Raw genomic sequence first — 7,915 nt, forward strand, 5'->3', positions numbered from 1 at the left:
CAGCCATTACCTACCGCGTTTAATTGACAATTCTGTTTTATTTTCAGCGATTCATCTCTCAATTCTCAAGGGAATCTCTTCAGCCTCTGAAACAAAATAACAACGTTACCCTAAGTTCCTTCGGGAATTTCAGATGCTTATCCAGTCATAAATTTGTACACCCTGTATATATGAAGTATATATCAAGGTAAACTAAGTTTAGTCCCAAGTTTGTAACGCTTAAAAATATTGATGCTACGAACAAAATTTTGGTATAGATGTTAAAAAAAATCACCTAATTAGTCCATTTCCGGTTGTCTGTGTGCCCGCCTGTCCATTATTTACCCGTGAGATCGCAAATTAGGACAAAACTTTGATGTCCATTTTCTCCAAAACCATAGAAAAAAGGCAGTTAAAAATTTGCAGGTAGCTCCAACTAGTGCTCTTGTGGCTGATTCTCAGCGGCCAAAAGACATGATTGATAAATGTTAAGGAACCTGGTAGCCTGATTTGGAATTGTTAAAAACGAGTCCACTTCCTGTTTTAATTAGTACGAATTATTATCGTCAGTTGACGGGGTTTATCTGATTCGAAGCGCTGAAATTCCTAAAAAATAATATAAGCTTCATATTGTATTTCGGGCGATATTATAGGAAAAATTTGCACAAACATCAATTGAACCCGATTTTTGTATTTTTTAATCAAAATTACCGAAACAAGAAATCGAATGTGATTTCTTCAGTTTTTTAAAGCGGTACTCTTAAAAAATTACTATGAATCGATAAAAATTTTTGTATACAAGGTAATTTTGCTCCAAAAACATAGCACCCGATCATCTTAGTCAAAATAGTACATATGTTATCTCAAAATAATTGCTTAATTGTTAAAAATAAATAAATTATTGTAATTATAACTAAAACAAAAATCATTTGACAACGTAATAAAAAAATAAAATCAATAAACTCGTGACATAGTTAACTAAAGCATTTATGAAAAAGTGTACTATAAATCATTGTGCTTCAATGTAGGTCAGTAAAATTTATTTTGAAATTTTTATAATGGCATATTTAATAAACAAATAATATGCCGTATGATTATTCTTCAAATTTAAATGTAACGCCACCGATAATCCACTCTCGAAACACGTTAAAATCACTACTCGATGATCTTCTAGAAGTTGGCACTAGCCATCAAAAACGCCACAATTTTTAAAACTAAAGACTAACGCCACAGCATATAGAAGCAAAACAGAAAGCTTCGTTCGTGAATATACAAGCGTATCAAGAAGATTGAGCTTATCGTCTCACGATCCTCAACCAAGGAATACTATGGCAGACCCCACCACGTCTTAAACTCAACCTCCATCATGGCAGAAAGATGATTTCGTTACTGTCTCTAGAAAATCGAAACGTAGCCCTGAAGTAAACGATAGACGAGTTCGGCAGAAACAAGATGGCAACTCGTCTAAGTAATTTTATAACAAAAATCGATTTGAACCACTGTTATCGAAGTCTTTAAACGATTACTTAAAAGATGAACCTCAAAAGCCTAAAATCCAACCAATTTTTGTTACCAATGTTGTAGACTTTAAGGGTTTCCAGCACGATCTCAATTCCAACGGCTTCGAAAAAAAATACATGACAAAAGTCCTCAACAATCAAATTAAAATTATACCCGAAGATGTTAACACTTACAAGAACTTACACTTACTCTCACGATCATTCCGGGTAGTTCTGAGAAACGTTCACAGCTCGACTCCATCGGACGATATCGAACAAGATATAACGGAACTTAGATACGTCGTCGAAAATATTTCTAATATAAAACACAGGCAAACAAAACATCCATTACCAATGTTTTTCATTGACCTTAAAAGTAATTCCGATAAAAAATCAATTTACTCGATTACCAAGTTGGGAAATAAAATTGTAAAATTCGAGCCCCCAAACTTTAAACGAGATATTCCTAAATGTAAGCGCTGTCAAAGATTCGGACACACTCAAAATCACTGTGGAAGAACATTTAGATGTGTTAAATGATTAGGCAACCACTCGACAAAAGATTGCCCAAAAACAACCAGAGAAGAGCCCGCTAAATGTGTTAATTGCGGTGAAAATCATTCAGCAAACTACAAAGGTTGCTTAGTTTATAAAAAATTGCTCGAACAAAAGTATCCAGCTTTAAGAAAACGACACATCGAAACACCCATCCCAACCCCTAGGGCCAACACACAAAAATTTAACTCATGAAAACTTTTCCTACGCTCAGGCAGCTAACAGCAATAGCTAAAATTATAAAAATCCAACAGTAGAACCATCAAGATCCAGCCATAACGAAGAACAAAATGTAGAGGCTTCATGTAAGAGTCATTCTCAAAACTAAAGAAAATGTTCCGCGATCTTATGAAACAAAATAGCGTTATGATTAATTTATTAACTGCCCTAATCAGTAAAATGAATTAAAATGGCTCAAAATATACATATTGTTTTATGGAACGCCAATGGCTTGACGAATCGACGTTTTGAACTAGAAAAAAATTACTGAATTTATGATACTAAACATCCTAGTGGAAAAGCTCAAGGCGGAACAGCAGTCATTATAAAAAATAGTCTGAAATATTATGAAATTGAAAAATACTTTACCGAACAAATTCCAGCTACAAGTGTTGTCGTTGAAGATTGGGTGGGTCCAATCACAGGCTGTTTACTGCCCACCAAGACATTCAATTAGCCAAGAAATGTTTGAAATTTTTTTCGGTACTCTTGGTTACTGATTTATCTCTAAGACTTACTTCTAACTCAAATCTAATGTATTTTCCCCTTCGAAATTGCATATCATAATGTATAAAATGTCCATTAAAATCAACTGGGAGACAAATATTAGAAAAGTTCATTGTTTGCCATTAATTTAGCAACGGAATCCTAAAAAATAAATTTACAACAGAAAAAACGAAAGTTTTTAAATTCTATAAACTTTATTCAATTATATATATTTGTTTATAACATTAATTTATTTATATATATTAATAAATATATAGTTTGAAAAAATATTTTTGACATATATATTATTATGTAAAGGTATATTAATTTTAATATTTGTATTTTTAATAAATATTTATTGTCAGCATAGATTTTTGGTAATATTTATATTATTTTAACTCTAAATTTACATTAAATAATTCATTTTTATTTATTATAATAGAACATTTAAATATTTATATTATTATTTAAATGGGGTGTCCCAAAACTACCGTATTATAGAAGAGCACAGTTATTTAAAGAACAAAATTCTAAGGAAGTAGTTCTATTGCAGTTTTGAAATCCAATATAACGAGATGAAGCATCGTTAAATATGGCTTGCAATATTGAAATAAATAATCTCGATTAATATTAGTAAAATTGAAAATTTATAGTTAGAAAAGTTGCAGAAAATAAAACTTACTACAATTTATTTCCAAGCTTAATATTTACAGAGTTAATTTACTTTTAAAGTAGATACAATTCAAAAATTAATTTTTCAAATTTTGCATTTTAGATCATTAAACGTCTTCTCCGTAAATATTAAACTTAGAAAAAATGCTAAAATAAATTACAGTAAATTTGTAAACAGTAAATGCAGTGGTTTTAGAACACCTTGTATATCAGATTAATGTACCATATAAAAATAAACACTGGTCATCTCAAAAATTGGAACAATAATAAAATGATATTATTATTTTTGAACATTTATAAAAAAAACCTATGAAAATTCTCAATTTATTTTTATTAAAGCAAGTGTAAATGTGAAAAAATTGGCGTTTGATTGAATCCCTACCAATTTTAACACATGAAACCAGCCTATTGTCTTTAATCGAAAAAAACATAAAATAACTCCATTATTTAGACTTTAGAGAGGTGGCTATAGAGTCGAAGCATTGGCGTCCAATGCGAGATTCAAATTTTTCACACTTTTATAAAGATTTAAATAAACTTTTAAAATGTGGCGGAAGCCAACAACTTTCTGCCATAGCTGAATTCCTGTTGTCAGGCCTTAGCCCTGGCTTGCACGTTTTTTTTGTGTGGTATTTAATATACCTGCAAAATGACTCTGTACCTGTTACAGGTACAGAGACTTTCTAATTTAAAATTTTCATCTCTTTCGATGAACTCTAAGAATAAGTGTTCACTTTTAAATTACCTTAATGGTTTAGGTAAACTTTGTGCAAGTCTTTAAACCCTCCAACTTTTGTATTATACTTAAGATTGTGCTGTTTAAATTTACTAGCTTTTCCTATGGTTTTGTTTGTGATAAGGATTCATTTAGTGAATCATTGATTCATTTAGAGAACCCAACTTTAACTCACTTATCCGCTCTATATACTATTCACATTATAGTCAATCCCAACTTTGAAAACCCATATACTATCCTTCAACCCGCTTATCCTCCCTAAGCACCGCCCCCCCTCCTAAACATCAACTTTACTCTCATCGACTTGGAACATAACGCGAACTTCGGCCATGGAGCTCGCTGGCCGAAGTCGTTATTAAAGAGGTTGGTACAAGCTAGCCCGACAAATTGTTTAAGATTTTGCTATTCAAGCTTAAAAATTTTTTATTCCGCAAGCATGATCTGCGATATTGTTTTCATTGTCGTTTCAATTTCATTGACGACCAGTGTATTATTAAAAAGATATTTTTAATAGGTACATTGAGTAAGTAAAATGACTTTGTTAAATTAAATAAACAATAATTCATATAATTTTTTTTTTTTTTTAACATAACAACTATTTTATAGTTTGTGACTTGTTTTTGTATTACTGGAAGCACTCTACACATCACAGAGATAAGAAATAAAATGTGAAATTATTAAATATCATTCGAATACTGTTGATTCAAGATAATAAATATTCTATTACGTCAAACAACAAATAGGAATTGAATTAAGTAAAATGTTACATAACTTATGAACTTCAACAAATTACGTAGTCATTTTTAAAATTGCATAGTTATTATTAAAAATGATTCTAAAATTAATTTAGACCTGGTTCTATCATTTCGGAAAAATTATTGGTATTTAAGGGATAGTGCCACACTTAGTATTTGAATAAAAAATTCTTTTTTCCCGACTCTCGAAAGGACGAGATACTCGACACAAGAAAAATTTCAATTATTCTTCAATTTTAAGCGTGCCACGCAATAAAAATTCGAAGAGAAATCTTCAAATGCGCAAATTTTCGTAGAGGAAAAGAATGTCAGACAAGATCTTGACAACAGCCTTTCAAATTTCCAGTCGTTCTGAAATTTTATCAAATAGTATGCATGACCCTGGAGAGATCATGGGGGTAAATACTTCTTCCCATCTAATTTAAATAAAAAAATTTTTAGAAGTTAAAATTTACACTCAAATCTAACTTTTAAATAAAAAAATAACATGGTTGAAAAACAGGGTTATTTATTAATTTATAAAGAGAACTTTTAAATAATACATAGGACAGCTGTTTTTCCTCTTCAAGCGGAAAGTGTCAACTTTTTTCCCGCTGTGCTAAATAAAGTTGCCGCTTTTCGCCTCCGTCGAGCATACAAATAGTATACACACTACGGGAGCAAGTAAAGAATGTCTCAGATCTCATGTTAATTGCCGCCCGAGGCGAACAAACATGAAATCTGAGATGTTTTTTTTGCTCCTTAGATGTGTTGTATACTATAATTCTAGATTTGCATTTGCGGTTAAAGATTTAAATACGAGCTATATTCACCATTCATATTTTCACTGACAAAGTCGTGAAAATATAAGAAAATTTTCCTACCTACATTTCTACCATGCGATTAATCAAAATTTATATATTTAAATGATGGTAGAAAACATTTCATTGGATTAAAATTTATTAATTCAAAATAATGGAGTCAGGTCTTTATGAGTCTTAAACGTAATTGATATTATTTATATTATTAAAAATTGTGTTAAAAACACATAATATTGTCTTTTTTTGTGAGGAATTTAAAACTAAAGTAAAATTACATATTATAATTACATTAATTAAAATTTGTGATTAAAATAATTTCAAGGTTGTGCTTTTCATAATTTATTTTTATCAGAGACGGTAAATAAATGCTAATTATAAACAATTAAAAAGTAACAAAAATGTAAATAATTATTTCATAGAAATAATAAAAGATTACTCAATAAATTCATACTACGTTATTGTCCATTTTGTTTATTTGTATGATAATTATACAACTAGAGGGCAGTGTAATCCTAATTAAAAAATACTGTATAATAAATTTTATTTGCGAATAAAGATGTAACCTCATGATGACGCTTGATGCTGGTTTTGAGCGTCAGAGTAGGGTTCCACCTAGCTGAAAAAAATAGAATTGTGTCCAGCATCAAGTAAGTTTATTAATATCTTCCAGAAAGACGGTACCGTCCAGAAAGACGGTATCTTGAGCATAATGTCTGGTGAATAAGATTAATTGTGGATTAACATGTGACCTAATTTGACGCTTTAACTCTACAGTCAAGCAAAAATACTCATTTAAGAATAAAATTATGCTATGCTTCCATTTGTGTTATATAGAACGGATATAGATTTCCGGGTTTTAGTTTGTTATAGTTTGAACTTCACTGTCTATAATTACAGTAAATTCCATTTGCTCAGGCGTATAAAATTTAATTCAAAAAGGACTCTAGTTCAAAACTGTTTGAATCATTTCAAAATTTCAAACTATAATGATTATAAAATCAGGGTTACCAGATGTTTTAATGGTAGATCCTTAGAAGATCTTAAGTCAGTTTTGAAATACAATTCAGTATTTTGATAGCATGAGAAAGACAAACCATGATGGACAGCATCCGAAGGCTTAAGTTATCCGAAACCTGACTTTTATTTAAAATCATGCATATATTTTACCAATTATATTAATCTGTCGTTTTTTAAAAAAAGGTGAATTATTATTCAATCTTAAAGAAAATTTTACGTTAATTTAAAATAATCTATCATTTAAGGACTGGACTCCAACAACGCTAGGCAGAGGCGGATTATCCGTAAAGCAAACTAGGCACGTCTCTAGGGGCGCGAAGTTACAAAGGAGGTCGCGCGTAAAAGTTTTTAATCGAAGAAGCTAGTTATTATATAAGTACTAGTTAAAAATTATAATATACGCCCGCTAGTAGGCGATTTTTACCCTAGGTATGCTTATTATACAGTATTCATTATAATTAAAATATTTATCTAAAATTCAACCGAATCCAAGGCTAAAATTTTCCTTTCAAATAGATAAACCATCAATTATCGTCATTAATTAAAAAAATATAAATGAAAATGAACACAAACATAGTACTAGAACCATTTCTAAAAAGTTAAAAACAATTCGAATAGTTACATCACAGGGGATGTATTCAAAATATCAATTATTTTCATAATTTGAAAATACTAATTACAAAAAATATATATAATCTGGTATAAGTTTTTAGCTTTGGTATCAAATAAGTTTGTTTGAAATTAAATTACATACAGTTAGATCAGTCGTTAGAGACAAAATAAGCCCTTAAAATTGAATAAAGATGCTTTTTTAAGTATATTTCGAAAACAAAAAAATTCTAAAGGGAAGTTATGTGCAATCGAGATATTTCATTTTATAACTTAATAATTATTCATTATAGAAAAAACTGTATTTAGTTGAGTTATTTTACCAAGGCCAACTTTTTGAACTTTAAAGTGTGTTTTCGAGCCCTATAGTACAATTTAATTGATTCGGAATTTATATTTTTGCTAAATATAACCTTTTTTAAATCAAAATTAAAAGATCGAACCACTTAAATTAAACTGTGTGCTTTAAAAACATACTTTTTTTTTAAATGTCGGTCTCGGTAAAATATCTCAAGTATATAGACAAAATTTGTTCAAGCTGTTATTACAAACTTTGAAGATATGTATAAGGGTCAGATAGATTAATAA

The sequence above is a fragment of the Chrysoperla carnea genome, chromosome 1 (genome assembly GCF_905475395.1).
Source record: "Chrysoperla carnea chromosome 1, inChrCarn1.1, whole genome shotgun sequence".
Classification (NCBI taxonomy): domain Eukaryota; kingdom Metazoa; phylum Arthropoda; class Insecta; order Neuroptera; family Chrysopidae; genus Chrysoperla; species Chrysoperla carnea.